The following is a 13,595-nucleotide window of genomic DNA, read 5'->3' as shown; positions in this document are numbered from 1 at the left end:
GAAATAATCCTAAAATTTGTGGTGGAACCACAAAAGACCCTGAATAGCTCAAGAAATCCTGAAGAAAAAAAGAACAAATCTGGAGGTATCACACTTCGTGATTTTAACTATACTACAAAGTCATAGCAATAAAAAACAATGTAGCTCTAGTGTAAAAATAAATAGACTAAAGGAACAGAATAGAGATCCTAGAATTATATCATGGCATATATACTCAAATAATATTTGGCAATGGAGCCAAGAACATTCAATGGTGGGAAGGATAGTTTCTTCAACAAATGCTCCTGAGAAAACTGGAGAAAGGCATGTAGAATAATGGAATTGGTCTCCTATCTCACACCACTGACAAAAATTAACTTGAAATGGATTACTTAAACATAAGCTCTGATACCTTAAAACCCCTAGAAGAAAGTATAGAGAAGAAACTCATTGAAATTGGTCTTGGGAATGGTTTTTGTGGGAATGAGGCCAAAAGCACCAACAATAGCAAAAATTCTACGCAATGAAAGAAACAATTAACAAAATGAAATCGCAGCATGCAGAATGAGAGAAATTTTGCAAACCATATGTTGGATAAGGGGTTAATATCCAAAATGTGTAAAGAACTAACACAACAAAAGAACAAACAATCCAGATAAAAAATGGGCAGAAGAACTAAATAGATATTTTTTCAAAGAGAACATCAAAATGGCAAATGGACACATAAAAAGATGTTCAGCATCACTGATCATGAGTGAGATGCAAATAAAAGCCATAGTGAAATATCACTTCACATTTATTGGAATGGCTATCTTCAAGAAGGCATGACAATTGCTAGCAGGGATAGGGTTAAAAGGGAATCCCTATACACTACTGCTGGGAATTAGTCTTACTATTGTGGAAAATAATATGGAGGTTTTTCAAAAAATTGAAAATAGACCTATACGATCCAGCAATTCCACTTTTGGGTATGTACCCAAAGGAAATGAAAACAAGATCTTGATGAGATATAGGCACACTCGTGTTTATCGCAACATTATTCCCACTGGTCAAGATATGCAAACAACCCAAATATCCATCAATGAATGATGGATACAAAAGCTGTGGTGTATATTTGTAATGGAATATTATTAAGTCACAAGAAAGGAGGTTATCCTGCCATTTGCAACAACATGAATGGACCTTGAACACATTATGCTAAGTGAGATAAGTCAGAGAAAGACTAGTATTTATGATATCGCTTATATGTTGAATCAAAAAAAGTCAAACCTACCAAAAAAACAGAGTAAAATGGTTATCTGGTGATAGCTGGCATGGGGGAATAAAACTGATGCTATTTAAGAATACAAACTTGTAATGACTGATAAATAAGCCATAGAGATCTAATGCATAGTATAATGAATATAGATAATAATATTGTGATACAATGATGTATAAATGTATTTATACATCATATTGAATGGCAATCATATTACAATATATAAATGAATCAAGTAATACACTGTACACCTTAAATTTACAAAATGTAACATATCAAGTTTGTAAAATAAAAAATCCAGCTGATTAAAAGGAATCTGTTTATTTTTTTGTTTATATTGTGATGCCTGGTGTCTGTGTGTGTGTGTGTGTGTGTGTGTGTGTGAGAGAGAGAGAGAGAGAGAGAGAGAGAGAGAGAGAGATCCTGGGTTTAAAAATTACTGCAAATACGGGCACCTGCGTGGCTCAGTTGGTTAAGTATCTGACTTTGGCTAGGGTCATGATCTTGCGGTTTGTGAGTTTGAGCCCTGTGTCAGGATCTTTGATGACAGCTGGGAACCTGGAGCCTGCTTCAGATTTTTGTCTCCCTTTCTCTTTGCCCCTCTCCCATTCAGACTCTGTCTCTCTCAAAAATAAATAAACATTAAAAGAATTTAAAATTACTGTAAATAGAAGACTAAAGTTGATGTGTATGTGTGTGTGTACCAATGGTGGGGGGCGGTGAACGCATGATAATAAACATAGCAGAAACAGGATAGGTAAAGAATTAGGGAGAAAAGATATGGGCACATTAGAGTTTCTTCCTCAGGAAAAGTGCTTTAACTGCTTTACTGTTCCAGTTCACAAGTCACTCAAGGACAGAGAGAGAAGCAGTTGTAATAAAATTTGTTACTTTTATTTTCTGTGAAAGACCTTTATGTTAGATTTAGTTTTTATTTCCTGTAAAATACTTTTTTTTTGCTAAAGTTGTTTTTCTACAGTTGTTGAGTTGAAAATTAACAACATTCCTAACATTGTGTTGGCTCATTTGGATGATTCAACACTAAAGCGAGCTTAAACTGTTAAACACATATTGTGTGTTTATGGTGAGAAGGAGAGAATTTCACTGTTCTCTATCTTTTATATTAGAACTTTTTAGTAATGTTATTGCTGACAGTTTTCCCTCAAATGTAAATCCCATGGAAAGTGTTTTGTTTTCTAATAAGCAAGAGTTTTGATATCAGTTACAGACAAATTTGCGTCCAAGAACCAACAGTAACTAGCTACATTTACTAAAGTCTTGGGTGAGAGGAGGGTGACCTAAGCAGTGAGAAGGAGCTGAGTAATGGAAAGAAGTTGTTCTGGTAGTACTACCTCACATTACATTAATGACAATAGATTGATATAGGTTATATTATAAGTTTCTTGGCCTGAAGAAACATTCAAATAGGAGTTATTTTCTCCCCAGCACATAATTGGTTTTAAGATCAACTCTATGAGAACAAGGGGCATCAAGGGAAATGTCTCTAGGTGCGGTGTTCCCTTGTGTTTAATTTGAATCTGTGAGAATTTCTATATGAGTGCTACCATGTTACAGTTAGTTCTTAGCGGATTTTTTTTTGCACTCTTCTGCTGAGTCTTGTTTCAGTGCTTATGTCTTCTCTATTGCTATGCTATGAGTATATAGATGGATGACAGAGTGTGTTTGATCCACTTCAGATTCTTTCATGGTATGAGCACATTTTCTGTATATGGTAAGATCTCAGTAAATGTTGTATAAACTAGTGAAGAGGGTGAAGAAATCCCATGACCTCAAAATCAAATTTACAAGCAAATTCATTCCACCATACAGCTGGCTCCTGTTACGTAGGTCAACCCCCAATACTGAGAAAGGACTGGGTTTCATTTCTCAACCTCATGTCAACTCTCATTCTTTCTGTGAAGGATACCAGTCTGTTTGTCTTGAGCAAGGCTGAGGGTCACCCTTTAGGTTTGGCATATATCTAGTGGACTATGGAGCTGCTTTTGTGGAATGTAGGCTGTGGACACCATCTTGGCACTCTCCCTCTGCCTTGTTCCAATTCACTGGTATCTCCCAGAAAAGAGCTTATACACTCATCTCCAGTTCAAGATTACAGCATAGGAAGAGCCTGAACTTACCTCCTTCCATGGACACACTGAATTTTATAGCTACATATGGAATAATTTCCTCTTAAAAAAACCAAGGTTGGCTGAGTGATGACTACACAATGGGCAAAAAGAAGAAACCACACTGAAGTGGGGAGGAAAGGCTGGGACACAGTCTTGCCATAATCTCTACCCCTGTTGTGACTAACCAGAAATGGGAAAAGAAAAACCTCAAAACCAGAGCTTCCCTTGAAGAGTGAAGTGGTTGAACCCATCACAGGCACCTCAACTTTTAGACCTGCCCTTGAGAAATGAACCCCCAAATACATCTAACTTTGAAAACCAATTAGACTTGTGAGCTGCGACCCACAAAGTTGTAGTGCTCTGGGGCACAACTAATAAAAGGCCCACACACTCAGAGTTACCTGCCCTAGGGTCCTGCTCAGAAGTAGCTGACCACGTCCAGGCTTAAAGTGAAGGAGACTCACCTGCTCATATTAAAGCATTGGCTTAAGGGGTGGGCATCTAATTTAACTCACATACTTGGGAACTTGCTGGAACACATTCAGGGGATGGAGACTGGTGGGCACCATCTTTACACTCTCCCTTTACTGTGTTCCAGAGCACCAGTATCTCCTGGAAGGGGGATTTTATATATTTCTGGTCCCCCAATCTTTGTGGCAGTTTTTCTCAGGGGATGCCTCTTGACTACCTGTGTCTGGAGTCAAGGGGAGCTTCAGGCCCTGGTCTCATGGGATTGTGGTAGTCAATGTCACCCAGAAGGGAGCTCATACCCCTAGCCAGCACCCTGATTTTTGTGGCTGTTGCCAGAGGACAGCTTTACATCACCTGGCTCTGGAAGCCAGTGGAGCTTATGCTTGTTGGTCCCAAAGGACTATAATCAAAGGAGAAAGGGTTTTTAAACCCCTGTTACCCCTAGGGCACAGCAAGAGGCCACAGACCTAGGAGCTCAGTCTTTCTGTGAAGGAGGCCTGTTAGCTAATCATCATGGCTGTAGCCTGAGGATCAGACTTCTAATGAAACATGCACCTAAGAGCTGGCTGTAATCCTTTCCAAAAAACATGGAGGTCAGGAGCTATTGTTGTGCTCTCCTGCCATGCTCCACAGGGCCCCTTGATTACCTTGCTCTGGTGGCCAGGAGTTCCATGGGACTGTGGCAATCAGAAAGGTGATTCTTGATAGGCTACCACCCCGGGACTGTATTCAGATAGCAGCCTGAGGCGTACTCCACCCACTCCCCAGTATTTCTGTGAAGGAGGCTTCTTACTTGTCCTTAAGTTTGGCCTGAGGGGCAGGCTTCAGGTTTGGCACACATTTAGTGAACTGTGGAGCTTCTCCCAAGGAATATAGGTTGTGGATGCCATATTGGGGCTTTCCCTCTGCCTTGCTCCAGCTTGCTGGTATTTCCAAGAAAAAATGTTACATACTCATCTGGAGCCCCAATTGTTCAGACTGGCACCCTGGGGACACCACTAGATTATCTGGCAAGTGGGGCTTATATTTGTGATTCTACAGAACTGTATATATTTGCATTCTTTTAAAATCTGCTGTATGAAGGTTTGGCTTCTAAAAATCCTGAATTTAGGTGTTTAGATCATCCCTTTAGGAACAGTGACAGGTCTTGGCACGTCTTCAACTACTGGAAACTATTAAAAATATAATAGATTACTTGGACAAGCACAAAGGTTTGAGAGACAACAAAGGCCTGAGGAAGGGTTGAACAACAAGGCTCACCTCTAACCTGAGGCCATTCCTTCAAAACTGGGAGAGATAGTTGATTCATCTACTATATAGAAACCAACATAGAGAATCAAGAAAAATGAAGAAATAAATGAATAAGTTCCAAATGAAGGAATAAGGTAAAACCTCCGGAAAAAACTTTAATGAGACAGATACATAATTTACCTGGTAAAAAGTTAAAAGTAATGGTCATACATATGCTCATCAGACTGAGGAGAAAAATGGATGAACACAGTGAGAACTTCAACAAGGAGATAAAAAGTATAAGAAAGTACCAGATAGGGGAAACAAGATGGCAGAATAGAAGGACTCTAGGCTTGCCTTGCCCATGAACACAACTAGATGACTATCAAGTTATCCTAAATACCCCAGAAATTGACACGAAGACTGACAGAATAAACTCCTCAATGAAAGGAAGAGAAAAGACCACACTGAAGAAAGTAGGAAGTATGGAGATGTGGTTTAGGGGAGAAATGGGCCCTGGCTGTTGCAGAGTGGAGGGAGACATGGTTACAGAGAAGGTCGGGGGGGTGGGGGGAGAGAGAGAGGAGCACACAGTGGGGAATGCACAAGGAGAACATTTCCCCATGGCCATTGGCTTGGAAAGTGAGAGGGGCTGGATTTTGTGAGTTCTTGCAACAAGTAAGGCTTAAAGCCTGGAGTTTTAAAAGTCAGGGGGCTTGGCTGGGGTAGAGTGTGAAGGGCACTGTGCTGCTCCTGGACAGAAGGCAGGCAAACAACCCAGGGACAGATAGAGTGGAAGGAGCAAGGTGAACAGCACCTGGAGCACACAGTGGGGAGATTATTTACTCTACTTGAAGTATTTTCCTGAAAGACAGCTTTCATGGAGACATTTCTCTAAGAAAAAAGGAGCTGCCTGGCATCATTTCCCTCCCCTGTCCATCAGCATAAATACAGAGCCACCTACAGGAAGCAGTACACAGAGCATGGACACTGGCTGCCTAACTCTATCCACCAAGCCCCATCCTCCGTGCTCCAGTAGAACTGCCCTTCTCATTCATGCTTGCCTCAATGGCAGCATGATGAGCCCTTCCACTAGAAGAGCAGCACAAACCCCTGTGCACACTACATCTCTCAGAGTTTTGCAGGGCTTCAGTTCCAGAAGAGGTGGTGACAGGTCTCATTTCATAAGCAGACCAGACACCTAGTTAAAACTCACCACGTTCAGACCAGAGGTGAAACATTGCCCACAGCAGACAAGGAGAGCCTCTGCAGAGGACTGGCCTGAAGGATAGAGCAGAGAAACACAACAGCACAGAGCATGCAGCACACACCGGAGACACTCCCTAAAGCACTGGGTCCTGGGCACTGCATGACCTCTTCTTCATAAAGCCATTACTTTCAGGAGCAGGAGAAATAACTAGCTTAGATGAAACACAAAAACAACAAAGGGTTTTATCACAAATGAAAGAACAAGATAAGGTCACAGCCAGAGATCTAAGTGAAACAAATGTAAGTAACATATCTGATGGAGAATTTGAAGCAGTAATCTCACTGGACTTGAGAAAAGAATGGAAGACATCAGTGAAACCTTACCACAGAGATAAAAGAGTTAAAAAAGAATCAATCAGATATGAAGAGTGCAAGTACCTCCCCTTTATTTTTTTTTCTTCTAGTAGTGTTGGTTACTTTTGACTTTTTAGATAGATTTTCATATTATTTTAAGGTAAACTTTTAACCTTGTTAAGCTTTTGTCTATAATTACATTGAGTTTGAGAATTTTTTGGGGGGGGCAAATGCCATCATTATTGAGACTTGTCTTTACAAATATGGTTTGTTTCTCTATTATTTAGGTGTTTCTTTATGTGCTTCAATAAAGTTCCATAACTTTCTTTGGTGAAGTTCTTATACACTTGCAGTAGATTTACTCTTAGATTCTTTATTATTCTATTGTTAGTGTTAATGACATGGTTTTAAAATTACATTCCTTTTTTAATGCTTCTACATATATATTTATTTTTTTCTGCAAATTTTTATGTAAATTCCAATTAGTTAACATATAGTGTAATATTAGTTTCAGGTGTAGAATTTAGTGATTCATTATTTACATACAACACCCAGTGCCCACCACCACAAGTGCCCTCCTTAATCCCCATCCCCTATTTAACTCATCCCCCCACCCACCTCCCCTCCAGTAATATCAGTTTGTTCTCTATAGTTAAGAGTCTGTTTCTTGGTTTGCTTCTCTTTTTTAAAAAACTACATTCTTGAAATCTGGCCATTTGTAGCAACATGGATGGAACTGGAGAGTGTTATGCTAAGTAAGCTACCATATGTTTTCACTCATATGTGGATCCAGAGAAACTCAACAGAAGACCAGGGGGGAGGGGAAGAGGGAAAAAAAAGTTATAGAGAGGGAAGGAGGCAAACCATAAGAAATTCTTAAATACTGAGAACAAACTGAAGGTTGATGGGGGTTAGGGGGGAGGGGAAAGTGGGTGATGAGCATTGAGGAGGGCACCTGTTGGGATGAGCACTGGGTGTTGTATGGAAAACAGTTTGACAATAAATTTCATATAAAAATAAATAAAAATAAAAACTACATTCTGTATGGTTTCTTGCAGGCATACAATTTTGTAAATTTAGCTTCTATACAGACATGAAAGAATAATATAGGTGATATTTAGTTATATATTCACATGCAAATGTACTCATATGTGATAGATACAACGAGTAGATTGTTGTCAGTGAACAAACTGCAAAAACAGATTTGTAAAAGTCTGGGATTACTTAAATCTTGCTCTTTTTTTCATTGATAAGCAAATTAACTTTTAGCGAGCAAAGAGGTAAATCTAGACAGCCTGACCTTGAGCAGACTGGCTGGAATCTTCAAAATGATTTATGGATTCTCTGAAAACCCTGTGAATTTAATTATGGAGTATTTGTGACAAGTGTCTTCCATGTCATTCTGTTAACACCAATTTCTTAGGCTAGGTTTATACTTTTTCATCAGGATTTTCTCCTAACAAACTTGTTGACCCTTCTGTTAATCATAACAATGTGGTTATAGATGTTATGGAATTCTTTAGGCAGGCAGTCATACTGTCCGCTGATAATAGACATTTTATTTCTTTTAAAAACTTTATTTTTTTAATGTTTATTTATTTTTGAGAGAGAGAGAGAGAGAGAGAGAGAGAAAATGAATGAGTGGGGGAGGGGCAGAGAGAAAGGGAAACACAGAATCTGAAGCAGGTTCTAGGCTCTGAGCTATCAGCACAGAGCCTGACATGGGGCTCGAACCCACGAACTGTGAGATCATGACCTGAGCCAGAGTCAGACGCTTAACTGACTGAGCCACCCAGGTGCCCCTAGACATTTTATTTCTTATCTTTTAATCCTTCATGTTGTAATTGTTATCTTACTGTGATCACTGGAGCTGTAATTAAATGTGGAACAAGAACTTGGATACAGGGTATATTTTAATGTTCTTGACTTTAAAGAGAATATTTTTAGCATTTCACCATTAAATATGATATTTCCTATATATTTGTGGGAGATGTTCCCGATTAAACAACTTTCATTGTATTGTCAGTGTGCTAACTTTATTATGAATCTGTGTTGAATTTTTTTTTTAGTTAAACAATGATTTTGTTGCTTGAGATTAGACAAATGTATGCAACCAGGGCAGAAGCTGTGGATGACTCATATTTCTAGTTGGAGAGGAGGACTCATATGATTTTACAATATTGGGCCAACTAGTGAATATGGCTCTTGACCAGAAACAGAAAAATGTAAGACACTTCATGAATTTGCCCAGAGGCCACGCTAATCTCTGTATTATTACAGTTTTAGTATATGTACTGATAAATCCTAATAAATGTATTGAGATAAATTCACATAACATAACATTCACCATTTTTTATCCATTTTAAAGTGTATAATTCAAAAGTTTTTACTATGTTCACAATGTTGTACATCAAAGGACACTACCAGAAGAGTGAAGAGACAATCCAATGAATAGGAGACAATTTTTTCTTTCTTCCTTCCTTTCTTGCTTTTCTTTCTTTCTTTCTTTCTTTCTTTCTTTCTTTCTTTCTTTCTTTCTTTCATCTCTATCTGTCAATCATCTATCTAAATCCAGAACATTTTTATCACCCCAAAGAAACTTCATCTCCATTCAACAGTACCTCCTCATTTCCCCTCCTCACTAAAGTAGAGATCACTAATGTACTTTCTATCTCCATGAATTTGCCCATTCTGAACATTTCATATAAGTAGAATCATACAGTATGTGGCCTTTTGTGTCTACCTTCTTTCATTTAGCATGTTTTTTCCAAGGTTTATCCATGTTGTAGCATGCATCAGTACTTCATTCTGTTTTATGGCTGAATGACATTCTATTGTATGGGTCTACCACATTTGTTTATCCATTCATCAGTTGATGGACATTTGGGTTATTTTTGCTTTTTGGCTATTGTGAATAATGCTGCCATGATCAATTTGTTTACAAGTTTTTGTGTGAACGTCTCTTGGAATTGAAATCTAGAAGTGGAAAGGCTGGGTCATATGGCAATTCTGTGTTTAAGTTTTTGAAGAGCTTCCTGTTTTTCACAGCCATTGCACTGTTTTACATTTTTACCAGCCATGTAATGGAGATTTCAGTTTTACCACATCCTCTTATTTGTTTATTCCCTTTTATTTCCATCTCCACTTTTATTCTCATTTCCTTCATAGACACCCACTTTAATGGGTTTGATATGTATGGTAATGTGTGTGGCCATGTAAGTATACTGGTAAAATGTATAGTCCTTTTTTTACGTGAGTATATATTATTAATTTATATAAATAGTTGTGTAATATAGACTTTGTCCTATTTCTTTTTGCCCCCTTTCTCTGTGTGATCTCTTCATGTTGTCTCCTACATGGTAACTTTATTGTAGTTGGGCTTCTTTTATGGTGGCTAAAGACCCCATAAGATAGTGTTCCTAGCAAACAAGGTGGAAAATACATGGCATTTTTATGACCTAGCAATGGACTGTATAGTGTCACTTCTGCAGTGCTCTGTGGTTGAGGTAATCAAAAAACCTGCTCAGTTTCAGGAGGAGAGGACAGAGACCCTACTTCTTGATGTGAAGAATGTCAAAGAATTTGGATATCTATGAAAACTTTCATGGATATTTGATCTGTTATTAAATAAGAATAGCTGGTTATGGCAGACCTTACTTGATTATGAGAAATATGACTTTGTTGTCAATCATTGACAAAACTAGCTAAATCATATTTTTTAAATCATATTCTCCCTTACAGAGGTTTATTTCTGTCTCTTTATGCTGTGTTTTACCTAGAGGACAGCCCAGTAATATAGTAATAATAGTTCATATATTTTTAATTCCTTGCTAACTGTGGGATACTAAGCATTGGGATTAATGTTCTTAATTGTAATTTCTACAACAATCCTTTGAAGTAAGTGCTGCTGCTGCTGTTATTGTTGTTATTATCATCAACTAAACTGGTGCACATTCAGCTCGCTGGTTATGAAAATGTTGAAATACTTTCATACTGAGTGGTAAACAGCTGCTGCTTCAAGGGTGTCTTTGCTGTCCTGGTCATCCAGACTGTATACCCTTCCCCACAATCCAACAGCACCTAAAAGGCTAATTCTGGGTGCTATAGAGAGCCAGACTCCACCCAGAATGTTCAGTGCTTCTGCCTTTCCATTTACCATTTTGAACACCACTCCTAGATAGTGTTATTTTGGAAATGGAAGAAAAGATCAGACACAGAGAAGTTAAATGACTTGCCTGGACCACATAGCCAGGATTCAGCTTAGGAAATCCTAGACCCCCACCTGTGCTGTTAACTACTCTCCTGTAATGTGAAGTCTGTGAATGTTTGTGGAATAAATCGGCACAATTAAGATTCTGTGATCTTTTCCCCCCAAATGACAAAGAAGGAAGTTTGGAAAGAGGTAAGGATGCTTCTATGAGTCCTAGAGGCTAGAATAAATAGATTTTCCTAGGATGCTTGGTATGGCTATCAGCACACACAGATGGACTTCCCCTCCAAAATCTGGTTTGGATGTTATGACTGATAACATGTTTCTTCCTCTCTCCTTCCCTCCCTCCCTCTCCTTCTCCCTCCCTCCCTCCCTCCCTCTGTCTCTCTCTCTCTCTCTCTCTCTCTCTCTCTCTCTCACACACACACACACACACACACACACACACACACACACACATTGAATGAAAACGTTCATTACTTACATAATTGAGGTCTCTGTGGAGAATAGGGAAGAACTTTCGAGGACGTCTGAAATGTCTGAAGAGCAAGGAAAGGAAGTGGACTGGGTTTTTATTGTGGTGAGGGGTGGGGCTGGGTAAAACTTCATGTACTTTGGGAAGGGTGTGTGTGGTTTGCATTTGTGCTGATGCTAAATATGGGAACATCCGGGCTTTCTCATTAGTTAACCCAGATGTGGATACAAGGGGAAGAGTGAAAGAGGAGTTTAAAAAGTTGTTAGCAGTCAAATATCAACCACCCAAAAAAGGAGTTGTACTCCTCATTATAGTGCTTTATTCCAATGTCCTTTTTCCTTTCCAGCCTAGAGTTAGTGCAGCATAGTAGAAAGAGCACAGGCTTTCATATCTGAAACTTTAGAAATCATGTCTTAAGGAGTACATCTATGAGAACTGGCAAAAATGAAGCTCACAGTCAGCTCTACTCACAGGATTTATTGTTTATTTATTTATTTATTTATTTATTCATTTATTTATTTTTATATGAAATATAATTTATTGTCAAATTGGTTTCCATACAACACCCAGTGCTCATCCCAACAGGTTACTCATAGGATTTATAAATCATTCAAAGGATGACTAAGAGAATTGCAGAGATAAGAGATATATTTGAGTTTATTAGGCTGCTTGACATTCCCCTTAGGTTTCTTATAGGAAATGTGTTCAATGTGGTAAGGATGACTGGTGGTCAGGTGAGGAATTCACCAGGTATAAATTGTACCCAAGAAACAGTGTAAAGTTTATCTATGGCACTCAGCAACCTTTGACCCATCAACTCCCTGAAACAACTTCCTGATAGAGGAAAAACAGTAATTCTGCTGCTCAGCAAACCACACAATCTAGGTTCAGATATCTGAACAATTTGCTACACTATAATCTATGATATTTTCCTGACATTTGTACCATAAATAAATCAACATCACCTCACTTGCATTTGCGTTACAGGTCCTAGGATTTTCCTTTTATGTTTGTTTTATATGTTTGGTTTATGTATAGTCCCATGGGCAAGATGGGGCATGGTTAACCTCTGCCTGAAATAACTACCTTTGGATTTTTTTCTGTGAAACTTACTAGGAGATTGGATGATGATGAGTTTGGGGTGGAGTTAAGAAATGGGAGTCACTTAAGTCTTAGAGTTCAGTGACAAGATTGTCTTTCCTCAGGACATTTCTTCTACATCCTCCCACTATGTCTTTCCTCCAGCCTCTCAATCTAGTCATCTAGAAGAAAGAGAAAGGACAAAGGAATACTTTAGCCATGCTCTCTTTAGAGGCATGAATGGAGGTCAGGCTTGTGGAAACAAACTTTCGCTTCCCTTAAAGTAATTCCCTCTGTATTTTTTTCTTACCACTGTCTGGACATTCATTCCATCTCAGCATCTTGTTTGTCTCTGGATTTTCAGGCCTACAATGGGGAGATAACTGATGTATTCTAATCTTCCTTGCTCCAAGGTCTTCTGGCTTCTTCCTTCTTACTTTCTCTTCAAAAGACTCTTCCATACGCAGATAGGGAATAAGAAGATTAATAATTCTTTTTCCTAAGACTTCAGTAAATCTTTACTGAACATCTACTAAGTGTGAGGCCTTATGCTAATATTACAGAAATATGTGAATAAATTGACCATTGCCCGTACAAACTGTGTTTTATGGGGCAGGGGTAGGAAACAGATATGCAAGTAAATAATGAAGTTAAAAGATGCTAATCACAAGAGATGAGGAATGTCACCCCAAGTCTTACACTGAGAAAAGAGCTTCTAACTTTGCCTAACTTGTTCTTCCAAAGCTAGTTGAAAGGCTACCTCCCTGTAAAGAGTTCTTGGATGAACAACCAGTTGCGTTCTCTATTTGACCAGTTGACCAACTGTCACATTTCATATCTTCAGTGTCACTTAACTCATTGTATTTTTGCTCCCTCCTCGATTGTGAGCTGCTTGTGAACAAGAGCTGTGTCTATTCCATTTTAGGCATAGTTGGATGTGATTTGCAAACATTATCATAAAGAATTTTTGCATCTTCATGAATAAGTTTGGGTTATACTTTTCTTTCCTTGCAGGGTCCTTGTCCAATTTGGTGGCTCGATGAAATACCCTTATAAAGGAAATCGATTGCTCTCTCTTTTCCCCCTTCTCCAAACTATTTTATGAGATAGGCATTTGTTTTTGAGTATATAGTTATGCTGCAAAAATGAGTCTGGAGTCTTTCAGGGATGGAGAATTGGAAAACAAATTTGGTTTCAGTT

General features: G+C 38.6%; 1 protein-coding gene across 2 annotated transcripts in view; it reads right to left on the bottom strand.

The window, feature by feature from the left end:
* Positions 1 to 11,532, bottom strand: part of LOC125936687 (interferon-induced very large GTPase 1-like) — a 55,751-nt gene extending 44,219 nt beyond the window's left edge. For both annotated transcript variants that reach the window (XM_049650932.1, XM_049650941.1), the window contains exon 1: positions 11,325 to 11,532. The gene's annotated coding sequence lies outside the window, so the exon portion shown is untranslated. The remainder of the gene's footprint in view (positions 1 to 11,324) is intronic.
* Between the last annotated feature and the right edge of the window lie 2,063 nt (positions 11,533 to 13,595).

The sequence above is a fragment of the Panthera uncia genome, chromosome D1 (genome assembly GCF_023721935.1).
Source record: "Panthera uncia isolate 11264 chromosome D1, Puncia_PCG_1.0, whole genome shotgun sequence".
In the NCBI taxonomy this organism is placed as follows: Eukaryota; Metazoa; Chordata; class Mammalia; order Carnivora; family Felidae; genus Panthera; species Panthera uncia.
The sequence above is the reverse complement of the archived record's forward strand: the minus strand, read 5'-3'. Positions and strand labels throughout refer to the sequence as shown.